This window comes from Puma concolor, unplaced genomic scaffold (genome assembly GCF_028749965.1).
Source record: "Puma concolor isolate L17-30 unplaced genomic scaffold, mPumCon1.1.hap2 unalloc_scaffold_121, whole genome shotgun sequence".
Taxonomy (NCBI): Eukaryota; Metazoa; Chordata; class Mammalia; order Carnivora; family Felidae; genus Puma; species Puma concolor.
The window spans coordinates 40,686-56,035 of NW_028240149.1; the positions used below are offsets into that span (position 1 = coordinate 40,686).

General features: G+C 57.4%; 1 long non-coding RNA gene across 1 annotated transcript in view; it reads right to left on the reverse strand.

Moving 5' to 3' along the window:
• LOC147571692 (uncharacterized) overlaps positions 1–6,827 on the reverse strand; it is a 29,744-nt gene extending 22,917 nt beyond the window's left edge. The window contains exon 1 of the long non-coding RNA XR_015247145.1: positions 6,702–6,827. This is a non-coding gene — a long non-coding RNA (uncharacterized LOC147571692). The remainder of the gene's footprint in view (positions 1–6,701) is intronic.
• Between the last annotated feature and the right edge of the window lie 8,523 nt (positions 6,828–15,350).

Genomic DNA, 15,350 nt, shown 5'->3' on the forward strand with positions numbered 1-15,350 from the left:
CGCTGGCCTCCCCGTGCTGCTGGGGTGCGGTGTGAGTCCAGGCCCCTGAAACAGGGGGAACCAGTGTCCTCCTCGGGGACAACCTGCAGCCACAAACCCAGAAGAGGCAGATATTCTTTGCTAAATAACAGGGCTGGAGTGTCCTGAAGCCTTGGAACCTATAGCGTTCCCTGGAGAATTCCCTATTTGCGTGCAGGGAGAATTCCCTATTTGCGCAGGCCTGTGTGGGGGCTGCTCGCCCCGCCGAGCCCCTCGGCTCCCAGAAGTGCCCGCCCACGAAAGGCAGGATCTTGTTCTGGGTTCTTGCCTTAACCTCTTCCGCTAAAGGCACAGTGCCAGCCCCTCTGGGTGCAGTGGAGTCTGCACGGGACACACTGTGTTGCAAGTGGGATTGAGAACCAGGCTCTGGGCCCCTGAGGGACACCACAGGCCCTGTAGGGGGATAGGGCTCCTGGGGGCGGGCGCATCAGAGGGAAGCTTCTGGAAGCCACTCTGGCTCTCCCTGAGCCCCTGCTCAGTGTCCCTGCTGTTCACTCCCACGTCTCCCGGATCTTGACACCTGGGCCCAGGCCAGCAAAAGCTCTAGGTGCTGAAGCCCTTGGGATGATCGCTGGGCCCACCGATGGGACGCCGGGGCCCAGGGTCCAGACCGAGACCCCATTTCTGTGCAAGAACCCTCGGCATGAGGACACCACAGCATGAGGGGCACCACGGCACACCCCCAATCCCGAAAGAGGGCTCAGAACCAAGGAGAGCAGAGTGGCATGGGAGGGTGGCCCCGGGTTACCAGCAGGGACAGGAGAGAAGGGGGCTTAGCCCACCTGGGCCCTCTGGGGCCCCCTGGCTCCGAGATGGCTACCCAGGCCCACACTAGCCCGTGGCTCACCGTCTGGGCCACAGGTTCTCTAAGACCTGTCCTAAGATGCTCTGCCCACAAGTCCCAGCCATGACACAGAAAACACTGAAGCCCTGAGGGTGCGGGTGCCGCGTTTCCCACACTTTACACTCTGGTCTTGGTGGGATGAACCGGAGGGAGACTTGAGGCTCCCGGACAGATGTCCCCGGGCAGGTGGTGCCCTACGGGTTGGATGAGGACACAGGTAGAAACTTCTAGCCGCTCAGTCACCCAGCGCCTGGCCCCACAAGTGCACGGCCAGGGGTCTCTGTCAGCGCCTGCAGGCAGCCTGAGGGCAAGTGGAGTGGGCTGAAAGGTGGCCCCGAGAAAGGAACGGCCACATCCTAACCCCCAGAACTGTGAACGTGACCTAGTTTGGAGAAAGGGTCTTTGCAGGTGTCATCAAGCTGAAGGTATCAAGGCGAGGTCTGATTTGCCTGGCGGTCCTGAACCCAATGACAATTGGGGGGGGGGGGGGTCCTACACAGCCCTGCTGCAGGGGCAAGGCAGCCAGGTCCCGGCCTCGGTGGGAGCCAGAGTCACTCCACACCGCAGGCAGACCTGAGGAGCTGCCCATGGATACAAAAACTGTCCTTCACAATCCTAAACAAAACATTAACCAACAGAATCCCGTCATACTAATGCCACCGTCATAAACGCAGGGAGAGCATCTGACAGAAGTCAGCATCTATGCATCATGCGAATTCTTAGTAAATCGAAAAAAGAGGAAACTCCTTATTCTGAGAAAAAGGGCCACCTGAAAAAAACTGAAAAATGCCACCACACTTGAAATATTGAAAGCGTTTGTTTTTAAGTTGGGCAAGTACTGTATTCCCCATGTCAGTACAGTAAGGCAAGAAAAGGAAATGAAGATATAAAAATTGTTAGGGAAAAAAACTCATCATCTGCAGTTTCTAGGGTTGTGCACACACCAAACCCAAAGGGATCCCAGGACGATTATTAGCATCAATAAGTGAGTCTAGTGGTGTTTCTGGATACGTGGTCAACACACAAAAGGCCATTTCATTTCTGCATAACAGCAAAGACGCACAGTAAAAAGCATTTAGAAATGCAACATTTAAAATATGAAGAAATACAAGTTCCTAGGAACACCGCTCACAGAGGACGCACAGTCAACACAGAAAACTCGGCCACTGAAGGAAACGAAAGGCCTAAGTGATGACGTTATGAACATGGGTTGGAATCTACATACAGAAAGATGTCAGCTGTCCCTAAATTCAACCAGTCTTAACTTAATCTAGATAAAAACTCCCGACAACTTTTGTGTCTAGTATCCAGGTGCACTGAGCTGACATACGTGGGAGAAGGGCTGTGAATACACAGTGATTTTAAAAGGACAAGATTTGCTCCACGGGCATGGAGACTCGAGAGAAAGGTCTGGAAGCAAAGACAGCACCAATGGGACAGAATCAACAATGGGAGGGACGCCAGAGCCCAAACACATGTGCACACGTGTGTGACAAGGTGGCCCTGCGGAAAAAAGGGAGGAGCATATTTTCAGTAAATGGCAGACGCAGGGGAGACGGGGCATCGACACCACCCTTCAGGCGCTCCGAGGACTGAAGTAGGAAAGGCAAAATCCTCACGAAGGTGAGGGCTGAGGGTATCTGACGTCCTGGGGATAGAGAAAGATCCACTGCACAAGCCTCAAAAATCACTGCCCTTAAAGGAAACAATTCTAGGATGGCACCAGGCTGAAATCAAGAACTTCTGTTCATCAAAAATTATCACCGATGGAGAGAAAAGGGAAGCCACGGGGTAGGAGAAGATACAAATATGGGCTTGTCTCCAGAACCTGCAAAGGACCCTACAACTCAATGAGAAAAAGGCAGCAAGTCCACAGAAGCAGGCAGGGGCCCCTGCCAGGGTGGAAGGCCCAGTGGGGCAGGGCCTGCAGGGTGTCAGGAGAATGGAGCCTCAGACCCCGAGGACACGGGGGACAACTGACCAAGCAGCAGGAATCAGAACCAGGGTGCAGCGGGCCGCGCGGCCGAGGGGGCCGTCCACCCACAGACGTGCGACCTGCTGCCAGGGAAAGGGTGCAGCGAGTCCTGAGGGAGCAGGCCAGGGGCCGTCAAAGGCCAAGGGGCACAGGGCCAGGGGCCCCAGGGGCTGCCACAACTGGTCCTCCGAAGCACCGAGAAGGGGGCCACCCTAGGGAGACCCTAGGCGTCTCCCACCCACCAGCTCCTGCCCCTCAAGCCAGGGGCCCTTCCAGCTGGCCGGACCATGGGACACAGCCAAATGACAAAGAACCAGGCTCCCCTGTTCCCTCAGGGGACAGGCAAACGTTCTGGAGAGACCCCACACAGAGACAGGGGAGCCTCGTGCCAGCCACTCAACCCAGACTCAACTAAGCAGGGCAGCCTTGGGTGGTCCTGTCTGGCCAGCAAACCCCTAGCTGAGGTCAGGGGGTGGGGACCACTGTCCGTGCCAAGCCCTGCTGGGTGGCAGAGTCATGAGCAAAAAGCAAATGGGGTCACTATCTTAAAGCCCTGGTTTGGGGACAGTCTGTCCTACGGTATTAAATGACGGGAGCAGGGTCGAGGGTCAGTGAGTGCACGAAGTGCGTACACCTGGATGGAGAAGGAGGGTGTGGGTGGGCTTTCTACAGACAGCTTGTGACGCAGGGCCGCAGGCACACTCGAGGAGCACCTGACTTAACCTGACTTAACGTCGGTTCTGGGCCCAGACCCACACCTGCACCGCACGCCCCACACCCTGCCCACCTGGCGCCCCTCCCCCCCCCCCCCGCCCTCCTGTGCAGGTGAGACAGCGGGGCATGTGGGGACTGCACGAGGTCACCCGGGGGCACCGGCTGCTGGGTATTGTCCCCAGTGCAGTGGGGCTTCCCACCTGGCAGGTGCTCAGCAGACATGCAGTCACACAGGTGTGACAGGGAGAGATCTGGGGAAACGTGGCTCAGGGCCGGAGGTCACACGGAGCCCACGCGGGGGCACTGCACTTATGCCAAGAGAACCAGAGACACAGGCACCCTGGGGACATGCTAGGGACACGTGGGGACACACAGGGACATACGCTGGAGACACATGGGTGCGCCCCACCACAGAGGCAGCAGGAGGAGTGGAAAAGGCTCCAGGTGGTTTTAACATCTAGGCTTGAGCAAAGGTAAGAATCCATCATTCCTCACCACAAACCTCATTAAAAACAAGAAAAAGTCGGTGTGAACGTGCTCCTCCCAGGACCGGCTGGCAGGTCCCCCTGCTGAGAGAAGCGAGGGCTGGGGGCGAAGGCGGGGAAGGCAGAAAACTGTCACTGCCTTACACTCTATGCAAGACTTTAGACTCTTCACCAAGAAGGTCCTGTGTTTGAACGCTAAATTACACCTCCCGGCTGACGGCCGTCCTGTGCTATTGCACAGTTCCAGGGAATAAGGAGCTTGGAAGCAGACTGACACCCCACATCAGATGAGAGGTGGGGAGGAGGGAGGAGCAGCCCCCCCCCCCACAGGCCGCTCCTGGGGCTCACACAGGGCCGCACCCTCACCCGAGGCCCCAGCAGGGCCAACCCCGCACCCCGCACTCTCCGCTGCTGCAAAGGGTCCCCCTGAAGACGCACTGCTGAGGGCAGACACCAGGGCTCTGTCCTCACCCAGAAAGGCTGGAGACCACGTCTGAGCCCCAGCTGCAGGTGCGCTCCATCCCCCCACCCCCTTGAGGTAAGGCTGCTGCTTACACACAGGCAAGTGTCTGCCAGGTCCAGGGTCTGTGGGCTCAGGGGTACACCGCCCCGCCCCCACCGCCCTCCAGCTGGAGCCACGCTGAGCCCAGAGAGGACCTGACACTTCAAGGTGCAGCAGGGCCCTTGCCTTGTGGTCCCAAGATCCCCAGACATGCTCCTCCTGCCTCACCAGCAACATCACCAGCTATAAATAGGCCTGGCTTCCAGGCAGCGCAGCCTCTCCCAGAGGAAGCTTTTCATTCTCAGTCTCTCCTGCCTGGAGCACTCTGCGGCCCTGAGGACCGTCTGGCTGCTAAAAGCCTTCTCTGCATCCTCAAGCAGTGATGAGGGATTTAATTTTCTTTAAATTCTCCTGTGATTTACACATTTTCCACCATGAGTATTTCTAACCTTGTATACACTTTTACAACAGTTATTTACTGAGACTTCAAAGGATTCGGGAAGAGGAGCCAAACAGCACCAGGAAGATAAGAATACAGCCAAGAGAGCTTCCCATGATCTCCATCACTTCATCCTTCCGTACTCACGGAGAGGGATTTTCTAATGTAGCACTTAAGTTATAGTACCTTTCTCACTCATGGAACCCTCTGGAAATCAGGAAAGCGGCAGACCCTTCCGCCAGGAGAATGCACATACCCTCCTACCGCAGGCAATTTGCAGACAAATTCACCAGCACCCCTTCCCCCAGAACCCTCGAGGAGCCCTGTAATTTGGACCATGTGATGGGAAGAGTGGCTGGTACCAGAGACAGGGTCACAGAATCCAGCTTAATTAAGGCATCAGTCAAGCCGCTGTCTCGCTGCCCCACCCCCATTTCCTGCTTGTTCCAAGCTCTCTCCCCATCACTCCAAGCCTCTGTGGTCCCAAGGGCACTCAGGATCCAGGTTGGCCTTTACCAATCACCTCCTAGGAGTGCGGGGCTGCCCTGGATTGTGCAGAGCTCCCCCCGCCCCCCCCCCCCCACCTCCATTGGGTCCTCCCTGAGAGGCTGACCATGGGGAGTCAGCACAGGCCTGCAGAGTGGGACATGGGAGCTGGGTCCTTTATCCAGCGTCCCCGAGACCCTGCCGAGACCCTGCCGGTATCCAAAAAATGCCAGGTAAATTAACCACTAAATACGCAGATAGATGGCCACACTGTCAGCTTACCCTAAACGGTGTCTCATCTTCAGAGACACCAAACGCCTGTCGAAATAGTCATGAGCAGAGTGGCAGGAATGGATTTTCTCCCCAGCTCATTTCAAGGCTGCATTTGTGTAACTGAAACCGCAGAATAAAGGGTTTCTCTGGTCCTGCTGCACAGGTGGGGCACTGCTCCCCAGAGGTGTGTGAGCAAACCTACTGGCAGCGGATCTCTTCATCCTGACTGCCAGGTTCTGTGCTCACAGGCGATAAGTGAATGTGTCACCCTCCGTGGAGGCTGCTGGAGTCGCACAGTGAGCGGCAGACACTGTCACCTGGCATGATAATGGTGAAGCAAATATGACCAGAGAGGGGCCTAGGACCCCGAGGGGGCGGCGCGGTCTTTGTCAAGGGACCACGCTCACTCTGGGCTCTCTGCGTGGCCCCGGGTCTCCCGGAATTGGGGCTGCAGGGCACTGGCTTCATTACACACCCTCTAAGCCCTAATTCCCTTCGGTCTTGCCGGCGGCGACCACCCCAGGCCCGGGCGTCCGCGTAGCGGGACGTGGGGAGGCGGCAGCGGCGGCGGAGACGGGGAAAGGGGCTGCCGGCAGAGGGGGGCGGGGGGGGGGGTGCGCAGCTTCGTCGCGTGAAGCGCTGCCGCCCAGACAGGCCTCAGCGCCTCATCCGGGGCCCACGCACCAACCACCTGTCCCTGGCGGCGCGGTCGCCCCCGCTCGCGCCCCTCGCGCCCCCGGACCCACGCCCCCGACGCAGCCCCCGGGGGCCTCAGCGCGCAGCACCGACCGCCGGGCAGCCCAGGGCCTGGGATGGGGGCGCAGGGACGCAGGGGGCCGCAGCCAGGAGGGGGCGTGGCGGCCGCAGGTGGCAGGCGCGGCGGGCCCGGGCGGAGTGGGTGGTCCTGCGTCCAGCGCCCCCGACCGAGCTCTGCGGACGCTTACCTCGGAGATGCGGCCACTGCAGCGAGCGCCTCCGCGACTCGGCCGCGGGCGACCGGGTGTCCGGCGAGCTCCCGCACCCCCGCCGCCCCGGGCTCGCCAGCTCCGCACCGCGCGCCCCGATGACCCGCCACGCACCGCGCGCTCATTGGCCCGCCACGCCCCACGCGCTCATTGGCCCGCCCCCGGCCCGGCCCGGCCCGGCCCGGCCCGCACGCTCATTGGTCCGCCCGCGGCCCTGCCACACTCCCGGCCCCTCTTGGCCCGGGGAACGCGCGGGGTGCACGGAGGCAGGTGGCAGCGCGGCTCTGCCTTACAAGGCCGGCGCGGCGCAGGGGCGTGGGAACCCCGCAAAGGAGGCGAGCCCGGGGCGGTGCGCTAGGGGCGGCCGCACCTGGCCCTCCGGGACCTCGGGAGGCTCGCCCTCATCCCCACGGCAGACAGCACGCGAGCGGACGGGCCTCCGGGAGGGGCGGGGAGACGGCGGGGCGCTGGCCTCTCCGCGGAGACTCGGGCCAACGAGGAGGCCCAATGTGGAGTGGGGTCGGGGTCGGGGGTGCGGGCTGGGACCTCACGGAGGGGGCGCAGGGAGGGCAGGCGGGGAATGGGCCTGCCACACTCCCGGCCCCTCCTGGCCCCGGGAACGCGCGGGGTGCACGGAGGCAGGTGGCAGCGCGGCTCTGCCTTACAAGGCCGGCGCGGCGCAGGGGCGTGGGAACCCCTCAAAGGAGGCGAGCCCGGGGCGGTGCGCTAGGGGCGGCCGCACCTGGCCCTCCGGGACCTCGGGAGGCTCGCCCGCATCCCCACGGCAGACAGCACGCGAGAGGACGGGCCTCCGGGAGGGGCGGGGGGACGGCGGGGCGCTGGCCTCTCCGCGGAGACTCGGGCCAACGAGGAGGCCCAATGTGGAGTGGGGTCGGGGTCGGGGGTGCGGGCTGGGACCTCACGGAGGGGGCGCAGGGAGGGCAGGCGGGGAATGGGCCTCGTCCCGGAGATTGGGAGCAGCCGGAACGTGCAGCCGCGCCTGGGTGCGGTCAGGCCATGCTGGGCCCCGGTGCAGCCAGGGCCGCCCTCCCAGGGACAAGCCGCGGCTGCATTCCCAGCGCAGCCAGGAGACCCTTTTCTTCCTGCGCTCGAGGTGGGCCCGTCCTGCCTACCTGCGCACGCAGATCCGGAAATCTTCCAATGTCTCCTGCTCTTTTCTGGCTGAGGCCTGCTGCCCTTCCTCTCCAGGCTGGCCCCACTTGCTTAGTGCTGGGGCTTGGGGTAAGGGTCTCCCTGTCTGTCCTGCTGGACACCCTCCAGAAGAGAAGGCCGGTCGGGGGGCGGGGTGTGACTCTTCTTCCAGTTTCATTGCTGTGGCTCCCTTGGACCTCGCCAAGGAGCCACTATCCCAGGTTCTGCCCTCCCCTCCTGGCTACAGAACCCCCACCCACATGCCCACCCAGTCTCTGTCCTTGGTCCATCTGGCACCAGACCCCCGCCCCCACCCAGGCTCTGTCCTTAACTCTCCCAGCTGCAGAGACCCCCCCCCCCCACGCACCCACATACATCTCCTCCAGACTCTGCCCTGCTCTCAGAGCCCCATGAATCACAAGTGCCAGACTCTGCAGGTGGGATGCAGCTTTGGGGCTCACCTCAGAGATTCCAGCCTGCTCAGAGCCTGCACAGGCAGCTCACGAACCAGAGAGGGGGCTATGGTGCAGGCTCTGACTCAGACCACTAGGCCATGGTGGGGAGGACGTGCTTTTCCTGACATTTTGGGAGCCAGGGACAGGCAGCCCTAGGGGCTCAGCCCCACCCCAGCCCCACAGAGGTCCTGGGTTCCACATGCCTCCTTTCAACCCTCTAGTTTCTACTTCCGCTACAAACTGGTAGAAGATGGGCGACCGTCTAGAGGTCTGTTCGTTGAGACTCAGGGTTCTGTTTGTTCAGGTCGGAGCTGGACAGCGTCTTCGCTGCATCCCACTCAGGCCTGAGCACTGCTTTCTCCTGGACATCACTACTAATGATGCAAGAGGAAGAAAGAAAAACATTGCACACTATGTTCCCACTGTCGTATCGGCCAAAGGTGACCATTGAATCCATTTTGCAAGACCTGTTAGAGCTCTGGCATAGACACAGGGTAATCTGCCAACGGAGGTGGGCACCAGGTTTCAGGAGCATAAATGTCCAAGGAGCATTTTCCCTGGGAAGGAGAGGCAAGGCCTCGGGAGATGGGGACACCCTCAGGGCAGGGCGCTGGGGGAGCCCTCAGGGCCAGATGGGCAGAGTCACGGCCCGCGGAGGTCCTGCCCCCACATTTCAGGCTGCGCTGGCTGGCGCCCTGCTTCTGGAGGGTGGAGACAGCATCACTGTCAGGGCCAGCTATACATACGGGGCCTGGTCAGAATTCAAACTTGGGGCCCCTTGTGTAAAAATTAGTAGCACCCCCAAGATGGCAACAACAGCGTATTGAACAGAGCTCAGGGTCCTCCTTGGGGTCCTCAGCACACACAGCCCTGACTGCAGTCCTGCTGCCAGGCAACTCTTGGGACTCAGAGAGATTGGGTAGTTGACACGAGGACACACAGAGGCATAGGGCAGGGCTGGCGCCCACAGCCCGTGCGTGTGATGCTTACTTCAGAAACTTGCTTTTTCATCTTTATTTTTAAATGCAAATGTATTTAGTTTGAGAGAGAGAGAGAGAAGTGGGAAGGGGCAGAGAGAGAGGGGGGTGGAGACAGAGAATCCCAAGCAGGCCCCGCACCGTCAGCGCAGAGCCCGATACGGGGCTCGATCTCATGAATTGTGACATCATGACCTGAGCCAAAATTAACAGTTGGATGCTCAACTGACTGAGCCACCCAGGAAGCCCAAAACTTGCTTTTTTAGCTTATGAATTTATCCTTGCAATCATAAAACTGGGCCTGGAGTGTGCACCAGAGGAGGCGTGTGAACAAGGTGGCTCTCTGGCTGCCCCTCTGGGAGGACGCGGTCCACCACCAAGTTATCGGGTGATGAAAACAGAAACAATCTGCCACCACTGAGATCCAAGCCCTTCAAGGAGCTGCTCCCACATGTGCATGAAAACCTGTCAGAAGGCAGCCGTGGGACAGAGAGGTGCCACAGCCTCCCAGGAAGCCTCCACATGGTAACAAAATCTGTCCCTTAGTACGGTCCAGATCTGCCCCCAGTTAATCTAAGCAAGAGTTCCTCTGCAGCGTTCCATGCACAGGACCGCGTGCGCACCTCCTGGTTAGCGCAGCCATGCCCTCTGCTCTGACACAGTGCTCCCCTCGAGAGTTCCGGGATCGGGTTCATCCCAGTGCCTCTCCACCTCCTGGGGACACAGCAGCTGAGCCTTTTAAGGTCCAGCAGACTCTGCTTCCATGATTGCATTTTCTGCTTTTGCAGAAGAAAATGGGCCTTTGTGCAGCAGCACGTACCATCTGTCCCATTGTTACAGTTTTTCGCGTCCAGATGAGGCACAGTCACAGGAATTAGGTGTGCTCTCTCACATGGAGCAAAGGCAGCAAAGCACAGGACCCCTGAGTGGCAGGGTCCCCAGCAAGTGCCTGGGTAGTAGCCTCCAAGCGCCATGCAGGGTGACAGAACTCAAAGATGGACCCAGAACCCCGCAGGAGCCCCGTGAGAATGCAGCTGGGTCTGGCCAGCGTGTGCAGCAAGTGCGGAGGCCGAGCTCAAGACTCAGCATCCGTGGAGTGCCGACTGAGGCAACAGGGGAAGGAGACAACTTAGTGGGGGACCATTAGCCCCAACCAAGACACAAAGATCAAACTCTTTAACTGCATCTCGGAATAAATTTCAAGAATATTCATGAAAATACAGGAATACTCAGCACCCCAAAAGGTGAACATAATGATTCCATGTAGCACTACCAGGGGTGCAAACCAGCAGGAAAATCAGATCCATGTGACAAGACCAGTCATCTGGGACTGACCCAGGACTGGTATGAGGTATTAGCACAGCTAACTGCATTCCACAGGGCCTGAAAGTTACGTTGAGACATGGGAGTCACAGCAGCACCACAGACTGAATTAGCAGGACTGAAAAACTACAGTGTGTGACATGGAAAATACCCTGGACAGGCCAACGGCAGATTAGGCACGGAACAAATGTAGCAACAGAAGCTACCCAAAGTGGAACAGGAAGAAGAGAATTAGAAAACCCGGATCGTCAGTGATCTGTGGGACAGCTTTAGGCAGCCTACTGTGTGCTTAATTGGGGTCCCCCCAAAAGCAGAGAGAATACTTGGGACAAGGGTGCAGAAAAGGTGTTAGAAAAATAACGGCCAAATGTTTCCAAGTTTGACGTAAACCATAACCCACAGACGCAAGAGGCTGGATGCTCCCCAACCATAAGGACCACAAGGGGAACGCTGCTGGCAGTGAGCAGGAAGGGACAGGAACAGCCGCGAGACCGGCACAGTGTGAAGGGGCAGAGGAACAGAGGGGGCGGCACGCCGAGGGTCCCTGGGTGAAGTGTGCTGAGGTGAGGCAGGGCAGCCCGAGCTCCGTTTCTAGAAAAGGTCCACGAGCCCCGGGAGAACACACACCTCCCAACAAGTGAGCCTGGGGTCCGCAGCCATCCCGTGAATCAGGCTCGTTACTTGTGTCGTCCAAATCTGTGTCTTTACTCTGTGAAAACCTGGTGAGCCGACAGGAAGCACGAGAGGGTCAGGGTGAATGTCGCGCCTGTTCCCCATGCCTCGTGTCCATGTTTGCTTCGCACACTTCTCTCCTTTATGCCTTCTCCAGTCACAGCACTATGTGTTTGGTGGTAGTAAGCACAGTTCTCTGTCATCTACAAATGTGTTTTTACTTTTTCCTCCGTGTAGCACTTCTGGGTATGTGACTCCAGGTCGACAGCTATTTTCTGTCACGCTTTGTGGAAGTTGTTTCCTCCCTCTGTCCTTATGGCCAGAATGTCTGCTGTCTGTCTGCTCTTCCTCCGTTGGTGGTCTTTTCTCTGGCTGTCCTTAAGGTCAGAGTGTCTCCGGTGCCCCATGCTTCCGTACAGGAGGTCGAGGTGTAGATCTCCTCACCTGTGCAGCTGGCTGGACAAGAAGCCACTGGCACGTGTTTTGTGAGTCCTGGGAGACCCGGCCACTACAGTAAGTCCCTTCTCGTGGGCTTTGTGGACGCGTCTGAGGCCCACCTGCCCTCCCCACCTGCCAGCCCTCCCTCCACGTGGCCCTCACGGCTGCATCCACATTCCGACAACTTCTTCGGATTACTTTCCAGTTCAAGAACTCTCTCTTTGGCTATGTTTAATCTGGTGTTTAATTTATCCAAGTTTTAACAAGTATATTTTTTTATTTCTAAAAATCCTTTTCAGTCTTTTTACGTACCTTCCTGATCATTTAGAACATCCTCTCCTTGCTTACTTATGGTCATTCTGTTTCACATTAAAATATTTTGGTTTTTAAACATTTTTTTAACATTGATTCTTGAGAGACAGAGAGCGTGAGCAGGGGAGGGGCAAGAGACAGACACACAGAATCTGAAGCAGACTCCAGGCTCCGAGCTGTCAGCACAGAGCCCGATGTGGGGCTCGAACTCACGAGCTGTGAGATCGTGACCTGAGCTGCAGTCAGTCGCCCAACCGACTGAGCCACCCACGCGCCCCAACATTAAAATATCTTGTGCATCCTCCTTAATATCCCGTATTTCTAGTCCTTGAGGTTTCTGGGGGTCTGAATTCTCCTTTACTGTTTCTCGGCTCTCTCATGTGTGATGGTTTGTGATCTTTGGTTGTGAGCTTATCTGGACTGATCTCAAGCTCTGAAAATCTAGCTTCTTAACTTGGGCCAGTTTAGCTCAGTTTATTTTTGCCGGAGACTGGATTCATCCCGGATCCTTGCCCCCAGCTCTGTTCCTGGCTTCTGGATCAAGGCCCGGTTTCAAAGGAGCCCCTGGCCCTGGACCACCTACCTATCAGCTCACTTTTGTTCTCCAGTGTTGTGAGGATTTTCTCACTTTGTATGGATCCAGGATGCAATGAAATTACATTTTCATGAGAGCACTAATTATCTTGTGGTGAAAAGTTCACCATAAAGCCAGAAGCCCTGGGGCGCCTGGGGGGTTCAGTGGGTTAAGCGTCTGATTCTTGGTTTGGGCTCAGGTCATGATCTCACTGTTTCTGAGTTCAAGACCCATATCAGGCTCTGTACTGGTGGCATGGGGCCTGCTTGGGATTCTCTCTCTCTCTTCTTCTCTCTGCCCCTCCCTTGCTTGCTGTCTTTCTCTCTCTCTCTCTTTCAAAATAAATAAACTTAAAAAAAAAAAAAAAAGCCAGAATCCCCTCCTCTGTATCACACCCTTCGGCCTCACTCTGGCCAGGACTCAGGAGGGGCTTTGAAAAGGCCACTTGAAACCCAAGAATTTAAAGTTTACCAAGACTGATTTCAAGCTTATTGCCGGTGAAATTATTTTTTATTATTTCGTATAACTTTCTAAGAAAGTCTGAAGAATTTCCTTAAAGGCTACTTAGGTTCATAACAGTTGTCAACATTCCTAAGTAACACAAGTGAAAACATCACACCAAGTCTGTCCTGAATCTTGGAGCACGATGGGGACGTGTTTGGAAACTTATGAATGCCTTTCAAGTATGGCTTCCAGGTGGAGTGAGGCGCAGGGGTGGTCAAAGTCTTTCCGTGTAGCACAAGTCAGGGTGTGCACAGGCTCCCTTCTTTCCTTGACTCTGGACGCAGGACCCAGCACTCTGCTTGGAGGAAGCCAGGCCATCGGCTGCCACTGGTGCCTGCATAGAGTCGAGGGCTGCACTGCATCATGAACATGGCGGGAGCGCCTGCAGGCATCATGGGAGTCGGGGTGAGCACCTGCCCTGGACTCAGGGGCTTCCGTGGCAGGGCGGACACAAGTTGTGCTGACAGAGGTATCCAGGTTGACCCTGGTCTCTCCCTGAGCATCGAGCGGGCCCTCTGCTTCCTAGCTGGATGGCGATGCCCGGCCCCAAGTCACCTCTTTTATCTGTCCTGGAAGCTGGATGTCCTCTCCATTGCACACCTGCCCATCCGCAGGCTTCCTGGTGGTGGTGACAGTGGCAGGCTCCTTGCTGTAGACCTGCTGCCTCTCCGAGGGGACATCCATGTGCAGCACATTCTGGCTGCCGGAGGGCAGTGTGTGCGGGAGCCTGAGTTCCTCCAGGGCTGCCTCCCGAGCCCGGACCTCTAAGGCCATTGGTGTGTGGACAGCCCATTTGGCCAGTGTGGGCTCCTTGGCTCCTGCAGAGCAAAAGAAAGTGCCATGAGCACCTGAGGGCGGTGAGCAGAAGGCGCGCCCAGTCCTTGGCCCCGGGTGCAGAACCGGCCCTCTGCAAGGAAGGCCAAGGACAGGTTCCTGGTGCAGTCCGTCCTGACATCTTGCCAGGAGGGCAGCTGCTTCTGCACAGGACATCTGTGTCTGCACACACAGCCCTGCTCAGCGGGTCAGCGGGAACCCTCCTCCACCTATCCCCCATGCTGGGATCCCCGTACTGGGCATCTCCTCGGACCCAGCAGCAATGCTCATGGCTCCTGGTGCAGCGGGCAGGCATTTCCCCACCCACACCCGGGATGACTGGCGGTGCCGACGGCCTTGTCCACCAGTTGTGGGTGCAGCACTGGCCCTAGCCCACCAGCCACGTGCACGTCCCAGGCCCACCTGTGCCAGTCCTCAGTGATGTCAGACTCACACCTGCTCATGTGACAGGGACCTCACCCCACCACATGTGGTTTTCAGTCACATTTCCCGGAGGATGGCAGCAGGTACGCACTTGATGGTGGGTCTTCTGGGTTCCCTGTTCCCTGAAGTGCCTAGTCATCATGTGTCTACGTTTTTCCTGCTGCTGTCATAGTACTTTGTGTCCTGGACACCAATTTTTGTCAGCTATGTGTTACAAATATTTTCCCAATTTTTGACAGCCTCCCTTTGTATCTGGGTGTGATCTAATTTCTGTGTATCTTCCTTTAGGGACAGTGCCTTTAAGAAAATCTTGCTTAAGGACCCTCAGTCACCATGAGGACATAAGGACAGTACCAGGAGTGCCCGGGGGGGCTCAGTCTGTGAAGCATCGGACTCTGGGTCTCCGTTCAGGTCAAAATCTCACGGTTTCCTGGGATCGAGCCCCGCATCGGGCTCTGTGCTGACAGTGCTAAGCCTGCTTGGGATTCTCTCTCTCTCCCTGGCTCTCTACCCCTCCCCTACTCTCCGTCTCTCCCAAAATAAATAAATAAATTTAAAAAAAGAAGATAGTACCAAATATTATCTTCCAGTTTGTATAGTTGTCCCTTCACGCATTATGTCTTTAGTCCACGTGGAATTAATTTGTGTAAACGGTACAAGGTGGGGTCTGGTTTCATTAGTGTTATTCCCACACGGCACCAAATGTTTCCGCGTTTATGAAACAATCTACCCACCCCTGCTCGTCGGTCGCCCCACACCAGAAACAGTGTCCCTGTGCCCACTGACGTGCTCGCGGCCCCTGCAAGCCACCACACCAGGCCCTGCGCTTATTTCTGCACAGACACCACTCTGTCTTTGATTCACGAGCTTCGTGGAAGCAGCCCAGCCAGACATCCTAAATTGCTCCTTTTCTGCCTCTTGGCATTCTTGATCCTTTGCAGTTCCACACACATCTCAGACGCAG